We start from the raw sequence: 17,357 nt of genomic DNA, 5'->3' as shown, positions 1-17,357 counted from the left end.
CATACAGTTATGATACAGATGTACAGATGATAACAAGCTCCCATGATTTAGTAATTATTTTTTTTAAACTATAGCTGCAGAGAACATTTTAATTGCTTACCACCCCATTTCAGGTGTTCACCTGAGTCATGTCTCACTGGGGGCTGGCAGGTTTTGAATTTATGCAGTTGTATGTTAAAGCAACAGTCTTCTTTGCTTGTGATGTGGATTTAGGGAGATTTTTCTTTTAATTCCATAATGATTGGATTCTCCATTGCACTGCTCTTATTTTTCATGGTGGTGGATTTTGTAATGTCAGCTGAGATTACATTCCTTTGGCTCACCTGTCGTTTGCATACACATAAGGCACTGAAGGTGCCCCTTATTTTCAGCCAGCAAGTAATCTTGTTCCCACTTAACTTGAAATACATTGTTCTCTGTATCCTAATTTTGGCTTTTACAGTTACTTGCTTAATTGCATTTGGATTACTGTGCACTGTGTTTTAATATATTACATTTAAAATCTGCAAGATAAAACATCCCCATAAATAGATGCATAGATATGGTCACAATGGAAACATTATGGCAGCTGTAGGGGTTGGCATGATTTACCACCTGTCAGGAGTATGTCATCATTGGCACAGTGGACAGTGTGGTGCTGCTCTGCTGGTAAAATCTCTCTCTTTCCACTGGTCCTACCAGGCTCTCAGGCTACCCAGGGCTGAATAGAGAAGTTGTGCCAAAACATTTCTGCACTCACTGGAACTGTGGCAGAACTCTCCACAGACAGGGTCTTGTGATAATATCACTGCAGCAGCAGCCCATTCTTAGAAGGTGTAAAGATTTATGAAGGTTCATGCTCCTGCATCCTTCACTTTTTTAACCCTTGAGCTGCTGGACAAATATGCCAGTGTCTCCTTGCAAAGCAATGGCAAATCACTCCTTCATGTGGGAGCAGCAACTTCTGCTGAGATTCATGCACCTCCTGAGTTAGCAATTTCCTTTCATCTCCAGCCCAAGATTGTACAAGATGGTAATGGTGGTATGACAGGAATTGTCTTATTTGGCTGGAACAACACCCATGGTAGTGTATGATAATTGCAGACAGTATCAGTTGCTGTTTGCAGTAGCTGAATATCTTGGTAAGAAGTTAATGTAATGCCAATTAAAAAACCAAGTTTCATAATTTATCTTTTTGGGAAGGTTTTATCACATATAACTGTGAATATGTATATAACTGCTCCTTTCATCTTGCATTAGGGCTGTTTCTTTCAGTATCTTTTCCATGTCATAGGATAATCAAAAGAGACATTTTTACACCTACAATATGAGGGACTTCACAAGAAGCCACCACAGAATATTTCCATTTATAAGACATTGGAAGACCTGCTTCTGAAGATTAAGCATTAGTTAAAATATTTTGGTTGCATTAAACAATGTGGTGTACATTTGGTTCTGTCAGATCAGAATCCACCCTATAAATCCCTGTACCTGGAAGGTCTCTGTGGAAGGACCATATGAGCTCTGCCATATTTTGACAGGATATAGCATATATAGAATATTATAATAGTCTCCCACCTTCATCATGCTGACAACTTAGTTCAGGACTTCTAGAAAGCACAGAATAACATTGATGCAGCCAATTTGCAGTTCAGAAAGATGTCAGATAAAGTGCTACACAGAGATGAATCTACCTTTACTTGGTTAATATACACAAAGTCCTTATTTCCCTAGAAAGAAGAAAATACTGATGTTGCAAAGTTTGTTGCAGAGGTGCATAGAAGTGAAAGCAGAAATCCATAAATATATATACATATGCTACTGTATATTCATGTCTATAAATTATATGTGTTTTTCAGCAAGGAGTGGTGAATGTACATCTCTGTATTTCTTAGTATAAGTGTACATCATTTCCATGCATGTTTCAAGAGATAAACTGAATTCTTGAAGGTGAATGATAAGGGAGTGGGGGTTGTGGAGGACTGAGATAACACCAGGAGTCCCCTGCAGGGCATGGAAAGGGCGGAGCTACCAAACTTACTACGTAAGAGATCACAAAATTGAATATTTAAGTGGTCTCAGTGTTATTTAATGTATTTTCCAGTGTCTCATGATCCGATAGATTTCTTCTGGTGGATTGCCTGTGTTTTCCAATCACAGGGAAATAATGGCTTACCATGATAAATATTCATTCAGGAATTCATGTTATTAATCTGCCCCTTAAAGCACTGAAGTGTAAGCTGAGCCTTAACTGTGTGCTGAAGTCTTGATTTCACTGGGATTTAATCACAGGATAAAGTGGTTTCCTGAGTTAGAGCCAGAAAGATAGACAGTTTACAACTAAAGGACAAGAAGAAATCCTGTTTAGCTCCTAGACTGCTCTTGTCATCCATATATGCATGTTTACAAATCCATTTTCATACAAATCTGGGCAGAATTAGAGCTTGGTAAGAGAAGAGAGTACATCAGATCCTGCCTCTGAACTTAATTGAACTGAGAAGTCAAGAATTTGAAGAATTGCTTCAAACTCATCTCTTGCAAACATGATTTGGAATGCCCAGAAGATGCTGGGATGATACCCAAAAGACTATCAGTAAAGCAAAAGCTATTAGCATATATCACAGTGTGCATCCTGGCAAACAGCTCAACAAAAATCCATATTGATAAAGCCATGGTGTCTGGGGTCACCAGTGTTCAGGCTCATGCCTTTAAATATTGGAAAGATTTACCAGGAATTGTGTAATGAACCATTTTCATACCAACAAAGTTTCTATATTGCAGAAAATAATGTATTATCATAATGCATAGATTTGATGGCATGTAAAGAAAATTTCTTGCACTTACCAAAACCACAGAAAATAAAAAAAGTCAAGGAGTGGTCCATTATGAAATAGATTCAATAATTTGACAAGGAATTTATTAAAATGTATGCCTTAGATTATTTTCAGTGCTGTATCAACGAATAACAAATATTTCAAATGTAAAATGTGTGATCAATGTGCATAAATTTAGCTAGTATATATAAAACAGAGACAACAATAAAAAAAAATAGAGACAATTTCAATTAAGCAAGGGGGACCTGGACAAGCTCAAGAAGTGGGCACATGGCAATCTCACGAGGTTCAACATGGTCAAGTGCAAGGTCCTGCATCTGCTTTGCCTGGTGTCATTACAGGCTGGGGAATGAATGGCTTGAGAGAAGCCCTGTGGAGAAGATCTTGGGGTGCTGTGGATGAAAATTTGGACGTGAGCTGGCAGTGTGTGCTTGGAGCTTAGGAAGTATCCTGGACTGCACCCAGAGCAGTGTGGGTGACAAGTCAAGGGAGCTGATTCTGCCCCTGTGCTCTCCACTCTGGTGAGACTCCACCCTGAGTACTGCATCCTGCTTGGGATCCTCTGCAGAAGAAAGCCATGGACCTGCTGGTTTGAAATGAAAGAAGGGGGGATTCAGACTAGTTGTAAGTGAGAAATGTGTTATTTTAGGGTGGTGAAACACTGGAACAGGTTGCTCAGTGAGGCAGTGGGTGCTGGAAGGGGCTTTGAGTAATCTGGTCTAATGCAAGATGTCCCTGCTCATTGCAGGAGGGTTGGGCTAGACAAGCTTTCAGGGTCCCTTCCAACCCAAACTAAGACTGTATAAGATTGTATATCATTACTCATCCTGAAAATATTTTGACATGTGAATAGTTTTATTTTCATATTCTAGAGTTTATGTAAAAGATGTGCCACATTACAGGTAATTATGCAAATCAAAACTTTTTTGTTGTTGTCAATGTAATTGTAGTGAGTTTACTAGTAAGATACAGCAAGGAACAAAGGGCTCCAAATTCTTGCTTAGTTTGTTAGATCCCATATTTGTGTGCTATTTTCTCTTTCCTAACTTTCAGTATATCCTTCTCAGCAGCCACCCAGTGCATGATGCATTCAGTTCACTACTTTCATGAGATATATCTGCTTATAGTGTCAGAAACAAGGTTACTCAGTGATTCAACCTAATGGAATTACTGGTAGTGTTTGGATCAATTCTCTATAAATACATAGTGAAGGGAATCTTCAAAAAGAGGTAGCATTTCTGAACAGATTTATTGTCTCCATTTTGATACTCATAATGATAAGTAGGGACAAAATGTGTTTTATTGAAATATTCTGTATGAAAATTTGCATTTTATTTAACATGAAACTGGAAATACACATTCAATAATCTGAAACTTTGATCTTTCCTTGAAATCTGAATTCAGATTTAGATCCAAAATAAGTAAATTATCTAATAAGCAAAACTGAAGTTTCTGTCTGCAATGGTGGGTCTTGCACAAGAAGTTGTAGAAGTGAATAAGAAATTCACCCAACTAATATAGAGCAGTTGTTTGCCATTGTTACTTCTCAAATTGCTTTGCAAATTGACTTTCTCTCATTTTGTAAAGGAGAAGACTGAGGCACAGGGAGAGAAGGTGGTTTACCAAAGGTTTTGCAGCAGGCCAGAGTCAGGGGCCCAAGCAGAAGCCCATTCTCAGCTGCCTGGTTCTGTCCACCAGCACCATGGTGCTCATCAGTGATCACTGGGAAACAGAAATCTTCTTCAGAGAGTATTAGCCAGCTTTTGCAATAGCTGAGGCCTTTTCTTATTCATATAGAGACATTAGTTTATCTGACTGGAAGAATGAAAACGGAAGAAAAAATGGAAGGAAAATCCCTTCCATTTTCACGATAAGAAACTAGAACATTGTAGTAAAATGTATGCTGGCAGAAACATTTATTCCTCTGTGATCTTTCACTGTTTTCTTAAATGAGCAGCTTCACTCCATCCAGCCATAGTGATTCCCTCTTCATTCCTATGCAAAGAATCAGTTTAGACTGATTCAAGTACTTTCACAGGCAGCCACCAAATGAATACACTGCATTTCCCTGAGTTTGCAAATGCTGGTTAGGTCACAAGTTGCTCAGACAAAAATGTTCTATCGTAAACACTGGTTATTTTCACTTCTCCTCCTTCTCACATGCAAGAGGAGTGAGATTCAGCCACTGACATTTATTTGTGAAATAGTGAGTCTTCTCTCTTCATATATCATATACCAAATGAACTGTGTTAGCTATGTGAATTTTTGCATCCCATTTAATTATACTGTTTAAAATTAGGTATGCTTATACTGGTATGAAGGTGTTTTACACTGACACTGGTTTTACTTCTGCTAGGGAAAAAGAAGCTATTCTTACACAGCTCCCAAACTGGAGATGTACAGCTTTAACTGTACTAAAGTAGTTAGGTCAGCACAACTCCCAGTTGTAAACAAGGTCTATATTGCACAGCTAAGGCTAGATTACTCGGGTTTGCACAAGGTCTGCCTGCAGAATATGCACAACCAGTGTAACTAGTTGTGTTTTAATAAATACTAATAACACGTGTCTAATTACGCCAGTTCATCTCGACATTTCCTGCCTGCCTCTCACAGGATGACTAAGCGCTTCTCTCTCGCCACCCAGCCAATTGCTGCCTGCACACTGCTATTAGGGGCAGTCCTGTATAATTTTCACAATTATAGTATATGTCATTTCATACTTGTGGACTGCCAACAAGAGAGCACTGTCCGTCCAGGAGAAAAATACTGCCTGTAATCGCTTTCAAGGGCTGAGAGAGGCAAATGTTTACTCACAGGCACAGCTTTTCTGACCATGAATAGTCCCTGTGCTTTCAAAGGGATTAAGCCTGGTAGTAAGTATTTGCAGAATCAATGCCTTGATCAGCATGCTCAAATTAATTAATTTTGCTCTTTGCAAGCATGTTTGAAGGATGCTAAAGCAGTCTTATGATGGTACACATGCAGGTTAGGTCCTGGTTTGGAATTGCATTTTAATTTTTAAAAAGCTTTGGCAAGCAAACCCCCACTGTCACATTTACTCCAAAGTGTGTTTTGTGGTGAATGTAGTGGTCAGAATGTTACACAGACAACTGCTTCAGTAGAAGCATGCAAATAATCAGATGTGCAAGTAATCAAATTACAATGTTACAAAATCTCATTAAATAATGGGACCTAGAAACTGTGAGTTAGATTTATTACTGGAATGAACAGATACCATTCATGGAAATTATAGGATAATTGAAAAAAACTGTAGAATATGTGGATTTTAGGGAAAGAAAATTTGCATTAATATCTTTTCTGCCTTCTTTTCCATCTCCTCTTAATATGCAGCCATTTACTACTCTCTGTTTTTGCTCTGTGGTCTTGCTGTCATCTTTTCCTGACTACACCCTTTCCATAACTCAGTGCAGCACTAGATCCAGGAAATCAGTTTTGCCTGCTACTATGAAGTATGTACTGTTTTTGAGTGCTCCTCTCAGCCAAAAATCAGTTCTTCAACTTTGGCTCTTCTTGTTTCACTCTACGATTAATCCTTCCTAGGTCACTAGGGAGTTTAGCCACAGAGGAGCTCACTTTCTCTCTTGTAAGAGGAAATGCCCTTGAAGGTGCCTTGAGCCCCTTCCAAGGAGCTTTGGGAAGATAAATAGCATGTCTGTGCTGTCCACATTGATCAGCTGCAAACTTTGCACCTACTTCTTATCTTCCCTTGTCCACAAAGGCTGCCTGTCACTGTGCACATGCAAATGCAGCCTCAATAGGTGGCTCTGTAATTAAGAAATTCAGATGTATGTGATAGCTGCACCCACAGCTCAGCTTCACCTCTTTCCAAGCATGGCTGATGCCCCTCTACTCCAAAAGGTTGTTGAGACCCCCACAGTGAAGATGTACTTGGTGTTCAGCACCTGAATTATGAACACAGTTCTATATTTTGTGAGTGTGATTAAAAGCAGTCACATCATAGAGAAATGGATTTGTAGAAGATTTTGCAAAGGAGGTAAGTCATCCTACAGCAGTTGTGCATTGCATGAACTTCATGATGTCTTTGTTCTATGAACTGTAATAATTAAAATCTAATCCACAGTAGAATCAATAGATGGTGCCATTATTTTCACTGATCTATGCACATATATAAGAGTATAGGGAGAAGCTGTAAGTATATGTGATGAGGCTAATGAAGCCTTTGATAATACTTCACCTGGTATTTTCATAGTTGAGGTACATTTAGGTACTGATAAACATCATTTAATGTTACTAAATTAAAATTAATAATCTGCAAATGAAAACTGCTTAACAACAACAGTTCAGTATAAAAATATTTTAAGAATTGAAAAAGAGAAAAGAGCACATATAGGTAAGCAATGTCATACTGCTGCACAAAAATAAACATCCTACAAGGATGTCATAGAAGAAATGTTGTATGTAAATAAGACCAAATAATCCTTCCACACTACTTAGCTTTCTGAATGTTTAAACTTCAAAATTGATCATGTTCTTGTTTTTTTGCAGATCAATGAGAGCAGGAGTCCAAGGACAAGCAACAAGATTGATTGATTCCCTTCCTTGACAGCTCAGGACCAGAACCACTAACAGATGCTGCAGAGAAGCTCACTGTGCACATTTTTGATCCACATTGTGTACATCAGTGTAGCATGTTCGTAAGCTAAGGGAGTAGGATATTGTTGACCTGAACACCACTGAAAGCATTTGCACTCACAAAAAAATATGATCTCTGTTTAATAAAGCAACACATGACTTGCATAAACTGGGGCTGAAAATTTAGGATTGTAACATGCTAGAATACCCTGAATTTAAAGGGTCCCACACAAGGATCAGGATCATCCAGTCCAACTCCTGGCCCTTCGCAGCACTATCCCCAAGAGTGACACCACGTGCCTGAGAGTGTTGTCCAAATGCTTCTTAAGCTCTGTCAGGCTGGTGCTGTGACCCCTTCCCTGGAAAGCTGTTCCAGTACCCAACCACCCTCTGAATGATGAACCTTTTTTTAATATCCAACCTAAACCACCTCTGACACAACTTCAAGCCATTCCCTGGGGTCCTGTCACTGTCACCACAGAGAAGAGATCAGTGCCTGCACTTCCTCTTCCCCTCACGAGGAAGCTGTAACTGCAGTGAGGTCTCCCCTCAGTCTCTTCTTCCTTCTCCAGGCAGACCAGATCAAGTGACCTCAGCTACACCTCACACAGCTTCCCCTCAAGGCCCTTCACCATCTTTGTTGCCCTCCCTTGGACATTCTCTAATAGTTTAATATCTTCCTTTTATTGTGGCACACAAAACTGCCCCCAGGACTTGAAGTGAGACCACCCCAGTGCAGAGCAGAGCTGGAGAATTCCCTCCTTGCCTGGCTGGTGATGCTGTGCCTGATGCTCCCCAGGACAGGGATGTCCTTCCTGGCTGCCAGGGCACTGCTGACTCTTGTTCAACTTCCTATTGACCAGGTCGCCAAGATCCCTTTCCATGGCACTGCTTCCATCATCTCATTCCCCAGGCTGCCTGTACATCCAGAGTTACCTCCTCCCAGGTGAAGAATATAGAACTTTTCCTTGCTCCCTTCATATGGTTGGTGATTTCTCAGCCTCTCATTTCTCAAGGTCTCTCTGCAAGGCCTTTCTGCCTTCGAGGGAGTCAGCTCTTCCCAGTTTAGTGTCATCTGCAAACTTACTTAGTCTACTAGGGGTATATAAGGGTCTGCATAGCAAAAACAACTTAAAAAGAGATTATCTGGGGCAATATTGAAAGAGTAAGGCATGTCCCTCCTGACCAAGACTGTCACAAGCAGCAGCATGCAACAGAAGGCTAGACTAGGAGCCCACAGCCTGAACTCAAATCCTTCTGTTCTTGATCTGCTCAGCAGAGTGAAGAGGTCAGTGCTTCTCTTTGTTTCCCTTCATGATGAAGTTCTTGGTTTCTCCTTTCTGAGAAAGGTGTTTTGACCTTTTTGCCACCTTTGATTTTTATCTCTTTGGAGCCAGACCATCTTTTCCCTAAAGTTTAGTAGAATGTGTCTCTGAGTCTTTGAGAGAGACTTTAGACACTGCCGCAATTATAACTTGACAGGAAGGAAGTGAATTTCTTTCTTAGGCAGGGAAATGATCCCAAATATATATTAACATCTGAAACTTGAATTTCAACAAATGGCTGTTTGCTTCTGTGGCATCTACTTCAGCATGCCATTGACTTCACAGGACGTGTGCTGGGGACTGGAGCTGTGCATATGCTGCAGACAGCTTTCCTTTGGCTGAAGATACAGAAAGCTAGACTGGCATTAACAGCTGCCTGAAGCACAGGTTACAGTAAAGTATATCATGTTCATATCATCATTACATACCTTGGATTCCACTGTAAGCCTGAAGCCTGGGAGTGAGGAGAACTCTTTGGACCATAAATACATTAGCTCGGCATGATGAACTATGTGAATTTGTCCTGCAGTTAAGGGTAAAGAAGCAAGCACTTTTATTCCACGGTCATATTCTTGAGACTGCTATGGTGCAAATTAAGACAGGGTTTTTTCTCTTGTCCCAGAAAAGTTTGAGACATTTCTGTCTGTAACAGATACTACTGAAATTCTCAATACATGTATATATCTGAGGCAAAGTTAAGTGTAAATCTTCATTCACAATCAAACTTAAATAATAATTCATGAGTGTGCTTACAGCTATGCCTGCAATAATAGTTCTTTTTTATTCAATATGCATTTTTTAGAATATTGGCAATTTTTAAGGGGGAATAGAAGAAAAATTGTAGAAACGAGTTAAGAGAGAATTATTAGAAACCTAGGGAAAAGAGAATTTTGGCTTTTATGGTGCTTGGACACTGTGGAGAGGAAATGGAAAAAAGACACACAGAATCAAAGATAAGGGGAAAAAAGGCATGATGCTTTTATGAGGGAAGGACTTGGCAGCAAAAGAAATGTTTCACCTTCCCTAATACTGAATTTTTCATATGGCCAAAATGAGCATAAGGAGGAAAATAAAGCCAGAGGCAGAAATCCATCTGACTGAGAATGGATCCAAGAGATTCTTCTGTTGTTGTTGTTGAAGTTCAATACATAGTTGGAAGATACAGATTTTTAAAAATAATGCATATTTTAAAGTAACTGTATCCACAACTACCAGAAGCAAGTCCAGCATAAGCAGAAATGCTTCACTGCTTTCCCTAATAAGGAAAAAAAGGGCATAATATGATGTCTCTGATTGAAAATGTCCTCTTTTCTCTCTCATTTGCTGTCAAAGTCCAACAAACTTATTTCCATTCACTTGTCCCAAAATTTCTGATAATTTTGTCACTTACAGGCAAGTCTCTGTGCCTTGAAACACAACATTGTCAGATCATCCAATCAAAGTCTTAGCTGCACCGTTTACTGTGCAAAAACTGAGATTTAATAAACAAATGCTGGAAATAGGGCCTTAGGGTGTTTGTTTGCACTTGGAAATCATAGTTGTTTTTTACCTTAGCAGAAAAATTGCCCCGCAAAGCGATTTCCAACCCTTGATTCAGCACCCTGCTTCGGCATCGCTCCCAATCCCTCTTAATCCTGGGCATTAAAACCACCCGAGGCTACTGCGTGCTGCTGCAGAGCACTACCCTGTGGGTCAAAGGGACAGCCCTTCTCACCTTTCTTTACTGCCCTCTATCAAACAAATAATTTTGAGATGTTGGAAACATTTGGAGTGAATGGAAGAGACCCTGCCCCCACATGCAGAGTGTTTCTAGTGAGCAGCACGGGGCTGTGCAGGTTTCACCTGTGCATTAGCTCATCCGTGGGCAGTTCCAGCAAGGCTCAGAACATGAGGCCCCTCTAGCAGGGCTTGCAAAAGCTAATCCACAAAATGTTTCTGCTCATTGAGTCATGTGCTTGAACATGTGGAAATTAGAAACTAGCTGAACCTTTTTATCTAATTGCTAAATTGAGCTTTGTGTACTTCAACTGAAAGTAGCGGAGGGCACCTTCCCACTGCACAAGGTAGTTGTTGGACTGTGTGTGGGCTGAATGGGCAATTTAAAACAGGTATTTCTTTTGTGCATTTCTCTGATAGAGTATACTGAGTGTATTTCTTTTCTTTAATTCCCATACTGTCTTTCTCTTGTAAATTTGTATATATATTTGTGCATGTTTCAGTGATGTTTGGGCATGAGTATCTTGAGGATATTTTTACACAAATGCAGGAGCACACATACTGACAGAACGGAATGTTGGAAAAAAAGGAAATATTAATGGAATTTTTTTTTTCTGTAAATTCAAGTAATTTACAGAAAGATCCTCTGTAAGTGTTATCAGTTTGTGCTACTGTAACTATTACTATCAAATTAAGTGGGAACGCTGCAGTAGCTCCTGGGGGCACTAGTCATAAATCTGTAAAACTGTAAAGTCTGTGATACTTGCTGCACGAGTATCAGTGGCTCTGGAAAAATGTGTTCTGCTGGGGAATGGGGGAGGCCGCCAGAGATAGCTGCTTGCTCTTTCTGCTTGATTAGACGCCCAGACCCTGACGAGTACAGCTGGCCTTGTCAAATGCAACATGCCAAGGCCAAACATGGCTGAGCATGGAGAGCTGTTCTTAACTCATGAAGTATGGCCCCAGCCCTGCAAGGACTGCGAGCACAAGCTCTCTGAGCTGTACAAGAGCATATGAGTAATGCCCAAGTCATCTAGCAATAGACACAGAGCTGGATCAAACATTTAGGTGCCCACATGCAACTTTTTTTATCTGTTGACAAATCTCTAAAATTTGAGCAGGAATTAAGGATTAAATGAGGAAACCCTTTTATAACTTAAGAAAAAAAAGAAAAAAAAGGCATTGACATAGTCTGAAGCAGAACTACCCAGACTCCTGCCAAGGCACTTGGTAGGGCTCAAGCTGAAAGATCAGCCCAAGCACAGAGGAAAGCACTTGGTGAAGCCCCACGCAGTTTCCCAGTGAGTTATCGCTGTGCTGCAGCATTATAACTGCAGACAAAAATACCACCCTGCAGCAAGCATGCCATGAGTGAAGCAACGCAGTTATTGAGGCAATCTTGGAAGTGCCAGCAGTGCCTGAGGTTTTCCTTTTGGTTTCTCTGTGCAGAATCCAGGTCTGAGAGATCCTGACATTTAATTCCGAAACTCCCCCTGTGATATTCACACACTTCCCTAAACTGGATATTGCACATACTGAAACGAGTGTCTGTGCTTCGCTGATCACCCTGTGGGAAAATGTGTCTGATAAAAAAGTTTAGTTCCTATTTCCCCTTCAATTCCTTCTGTTTGTACCAGATTTTGCCTAAAAAAAAATGCCAAACGCCACATAACCTTGAAAATATTTTCACCCCAATCAGACCTTAAATTTCTACCCACGGCGCCTGATTCCTGTTCAAATGTTCTATGAAGAAATAAGCATCTAAATTGTTGAAGCTGATAAAATCAGACTGCGAAACGCCGACAGTTTTCGCAGCTGTTTTTGCAGCGTCGGGCCGCGTCCTTTCCGTGTTGACGAGAACGCTCTTTCTCCTGGTTTATTATGGCTAAAGTCCCACAGCAGCCTGTGCGATTCAGGGAAACAGCGCCCCGTGGCCTGGCAGGGTCCCCGGAGCGATAACCCCGTCCCTGCCGGGCCGCGCTAATCGCGGCTGCCCACGCTGCCGCCCCCCGCCCAGCCACCGCAGCTGGATCCGCTATCCCGCAGCTCCTCTGCACAGCAGCTCCCTCCCAACATCTCCTTTCAGAGCTGCAGGACTAGGAAGCCTGTCACAGCTCTCCGTGGTTACTTTGCAGAGCTGTTTCTGCAAATATGCAGCCTGAAAATACTCGGTTGCAAACTCCCATCCGTGCAGAGCTATGGACGGATTTGCAAAAATGTGTGGAAAAAAGAGATGAACATTTTCAAGATTCCTTTACTGCTGCTGAAAATGAATCATCTATACATGAAAATTATGAAAACTGAAAAAATGGCACATTAACATACATCTAAAGAAGAACTGGATAACAATTATATAAATACCAAGTCTCTACCAAGATCTAAAACATAATTACAGGCTCAATTTTCTGACAGATGAAAGAGAAAATTTTTAAAGAAGTTTGATTCTGTCTATGCCTCAAACATACTGAATAAAACCTTTCTTTCTTTATTTTCTTTTTCTTTTTTTTTTTTTTTTTTTGGTCCTGCTACACTGCTTCTACTAATCAGGAAAATTCAATATTTTTTTCATAATGTCTTTAGTAATACAGTTGCTAGTTGGAGAAGTATGGAAATAACATGATATTTCAACCTTGCTGACTAGGTAAAATTAAAATATGGCTATGGTACAATAATTCAGGTTATTGCAAGTATAATGAGTAATTTTCTTATGATTTTTTAAAATTTTAACTTTTTTTTTGTTTAAGTTATGTCTTTATGGTAAAGACCTACTAATTTTTTTTGCTACCACTGCCTTAAACCTTGTGACTTTGAGCCCAGTGTAAGGGAATTTATTATGAAAGTAAAACTGAAGACAGTCATCTCATTTAAAATGTTTTCTTGAAGGCTTTATATACAACTTTCAAGTGTTAGTTTCCTCCCTAGTGAGCAAGTGAGGGAGACAGAATAGGATTTCAATCTTCAAATAAATATAATCAGTTCTCAGGACTTGTCACTAAACTTAGATTTTCCTGTGGATTTTCAACCTTCTAGGTGCCCATTCTACTGTTCCCTCTTCATGTGAACTAGTAGGGTTGTGATCACTAGAATTTTAATATGATTACTGTGTGCTATGCTGCATTTTGGTTTCTTTTGTGATAGATACAGCAAAAAATGTGTCAGTCCAGGTTTTGCATGAAGCAGCAATTAGCCATTCCCAGGTTGGCATTAAATGGCTGTGTGGGCTGGATTCCTGAAACACCTGAGAAGTGTGCTGGTGCCTGATGTTTAAAATGTATTTATGTATAGCTTTGCTGAGCGTGACAAAGCTCCTGTGAACTAGAGGACTAAGTGGCGTTTCTGAAGCAGTATGGATGCTGCCAGGTCTGAGGATGCAGTGTGACAACAAGGTACCCAAATTAGAGGCAAACAAGGTCACAGCTAGAAAACGAGCCAGTGCTGCGACTGAAGGAAGCCACCATCCTCCCCAGGCTGATTAGCCCTGCTGAGAGTGTAGTGCTCATTAGCCCGGGAGCAGCAGCAGCCTTGTACCCTCTGCAAACCACAGGTGCAGTTTGGGACAGGCAGATCCCAGCCATGCACAGATGTTGTCATCTGCACTGGCGCAGCCTGGTGTGGCTGAAGGGGACAGTGCTGCAGGTCCCCACTGGCCCTGGGGACACTGAGGCTCCTCAGTGCCTGCCCTGCTCCAGTCCCAGAGACACGCCCTTGTGGCAGGGAACGCCAGCCCAGAGGGATTCAAGAGCTGCTGGCAGATCCTGAGCTGATAAACTCCACCAAGGCTGCCTGGCTTGGCTCCAGCCCTGGCTGCAGGAGAGGTGTGGGACAAGGCAATGCGGCAGATGTCAGCAAGAGCTCAGGGCAAGGAGGCAGCAGGAAGGTGCAGAGGAGGGTGTGGAGACAGAGAGATGACAGCGATGGAGCCTGAGTTTAAAAAGTAAAATCTTAGAAGCTTTTCAGAGAATTAAAACCTGTTGTTGATTCTCCAGGAGTACCTGGTGGACTCTTCATGGACTGTCAGGCTTCATCTTCTCTGTTCATCAAAACCAAGACTGGGCTCTTTTGAAAATCTGTCCATGCTGCACTGAGATGGGGTTTTCTGCTCAGCAAAAATATGCTTTGATAATTCATCTGATCAGATGGAGAAAGGCAGAAGATAGTGAAATCTGAGAGATAAAAGGGAAAGGCAAATCTGCTCAGGAATGGGGCTAATCTGACAGTCTGCCTGGACTTTAACCTGGGAGGAAAGGCTGTAATCTTAAAGTTTTCTTGGTACAGCACCCAAACAAAGTGTCACACAGCTGGGGATGGTCTTCACCTTGACTAGCAGCTCTGTTTCTTCATTAGATGTTTTTAAAAACAAACAATTCCTTCTAAACCCTATCCTAATATATTAGTGTTATTTCCAGTGTTGGAAACTTTTCAACATGGTTTTATCCTGGTGTGGAAGCACATAGTAACCATCCAACTACTAAGAAGACATTAGTTTGGGCCTCCTCTGACTAAGGCATCTTTGTACTTCTTAATAGAGAACTTTTGAACACCTTAATATCCTTTTTTTCATGGTATCAGGCTAGAATTAGCATTAAAAAAATTAACTAAGCTCTTCATTCCTTTGAAGTACATATCTGTTTTAATTTCACTCTGACGGGTCTTAGGTCTGTTGTAGATTGTCCTTTAAATCTGGATTACATCTGTGGCCAGAATGATCCTCTAAAGGCTGAATTTCACAGTTTCCTCTTTGAGCCACACAACCTTTACCATTATAGGGGTTTGCTGATATTCCTTAGAAGCTCTGTGATTTCTCTAAAGTCATGCTAAGCTATTCCAACCCGCTGCTGGAGGTGCACCCTTGAGACACTGAGCAGGATCTTAGTGTAAATGAGATTCTTGTGCCTGAAAATGTCTAGGACAACATGCTGCCCTGAATTTCACATTTACATCACATGTGATAAAGGATTTACCTTTGCACTTTCAGGGAAATATATTTTGGGCCTTATACTTTTAGACTGGTATTGATGCAGAAGAGACTTTGGGAAGGATTTTAGAAATATAAAAATCTGTTCAACAATATTTCATTTGTTTTTAATACCTGCCTTTTATGACATGTAAAAATCCTAAATTTTTGTAAGTCACACTCTCTGTGTAAGAGGTAAAAAGCATCTGTAGCACATTGCAAGACCATTCTGTCTGTACAGCTGGCTGTTTCCAAAGGAGAATTACCACAGCAAGCCTTGAGCTGCTTTTACCCCTACACACTTTGGAACTCTAAGCTTTGTTAAGTTCAGTGGGGTGAGAATAAGACTTTTGTGCAAAAGATACTGCTTTGGCAAGCATCTGTCCCACACAGAAACAGGAACACAGCTGGAAGGTGTGTTTTGGAAAAGATCTGTGCATGCAATAAGACATGTACATAGGGCAACATGTCAGCATGACTTTCTACCTGCTAAAGAAGCTTTTCCTGTCCCTTTTTGAATTTGCATGTGAGTGGTGTATGTTTTTTAAGCTGAGGCCTAACAAGACAAAGCAGTCCCTGGGTGATTTTTTTCCCCTGGTTTTGTAGGGAACCTTCTGTCTGCTTTTTCATCTCTCTCAGTTCTCATTGACTTCTGGAACTGTGCATCAGATTTGATTGAAATTAGCCAGAGTTGGGTTTGTTAAATGTACATTAGATTATTCCAGTTTCACCATATTCCTCCAGTACTGGAGTTTATGCCATTTAATTTGGCTTGAGACTTCCTCAGTTTCTTTCTTTGTCTTGCACAGATGTGAACATAGAATGCAGGACCAGCAGTGGTAGTGACTGTTCTAGAGAAAAGATGCTGGTATGTGCTGGGGAGGCAAATGGGGAGATCTTTTTTACAGGAAATGGACTTGGACTTTAGTCCACAGCTAAACCTGCTTAGACCTGGAGTGCTCTTGTGCAGTATAAAGGCAGCACTTTGCTCTGGCCTCTGTAATTCAGGAATTATCTGGACAGCAGACACACAACAAGAGTCAAATCAGATTGGAAACCTTGATGCTGGTTAGCCATTTATTCCTGTTAGCCTCTTAGAGTACTGGTGGCTTTTTTCAACTTGAAATGATGAGATTATTATAGACTCTTTGGCTTAATTTTTTTCAACCAGCAAAAGAGCAATATATTTACCTTGAATAAAGAAAATATATTTGTTATGAAAAATACTCACTGGAGAATCTTGGAAAAAAAAATGCTGTTTCTTCTTGGGTTTTTTATTGAAAGTGGTAAAGCACAGGCTTCCTTGCTGCCCTGTCACCAAAAACAATGGGTTTAGCTCTAATTTGTTATAAGAGTTATACAGAATGTTCTCAGCTAATCCATCCAGCTACCAACAAAGGAATTTCATGAGGCTTGAATGCTATTTGAGTTGAACAGGTAATTTATTTGCATCTGCATGATATATGTGCACTTTTGTTTAACTCTGACATATAAAATAAACTCTCTTGGAAAGCGTGATTGATTGAAAGAGACATCAGGAATCAGGCTTTTAAAAAGGTCTCCTGCAATGGAGCTACACCACAACTGTTTTCCCAAAATGGAACCCCAACATTTTCAACCTTAAGGAATCCAGTCTTAGATGTCTCAAAGCTGGTCTGCTTTCACAGCCTTGCAAAACTTTGTCAGGGAGGTAGATGAAAAGAAGCACTCCTCACAGTAAGGCAGATTATACTGTGAAAGCAAATGTGTTAGTGAGTACCAGGGAGCTCACAGGAGGGAGGAGAGAGCTGCAGGAAATGTTTCAATCACTGCCTGCACTTTATTACACACATAATAACCCAGTCAAGCACAAAAAGCCCTCTGAAATCAACCTTCATATGATCTGTCATTTTAAAGTTCTTCATTTGTCAGACATCCCTCGATCCCTGCTCATAG

General features: G+C 40.6%; 1 long non-coding RNA gene across 1 annotated transcript; it reads left to right on the top strand.

Annotated features, from left to right (window-relative positions):
• The first annotated feature begins 5,845 nt into the window (after window positions 1-5,845).
• Window positions 5,846-7,596, top strand: LOC132326682 (uncharacterized). Its single transcript, XR_009486307.1, has 2 exons — window positions 5,846-6,828; window positions 7,341-7,596. It is a non-coding gene; the product is annotated as an uncharacterized LOC132326682 (long non-coding RNA).
• The last annotated feature ends 9,761 nt before the right edge of the window (window positions 7,597-17,357 follow it).

The sequence above is a fragment of the Haemorhous mexicanus genome, chromosome 4, assembly GCF_027477595.1.
Source record: "Haemorhous mexicanus isolate bHaeMex1 chromosome 4, bHaeMex1.pri, whole genome shotgun sequence".
NCBI classification, from domain to species: Eukaryota; Metazoa; Chordata; class Aves; order Passeriformes; family Fringillidae; genus Haemorhous; species Haemorhous mexicanus.
Note: the sequence above shows the minus strand (reverse complement) of the source record. Positions and strands in the feature narration are given on the sequence as shown.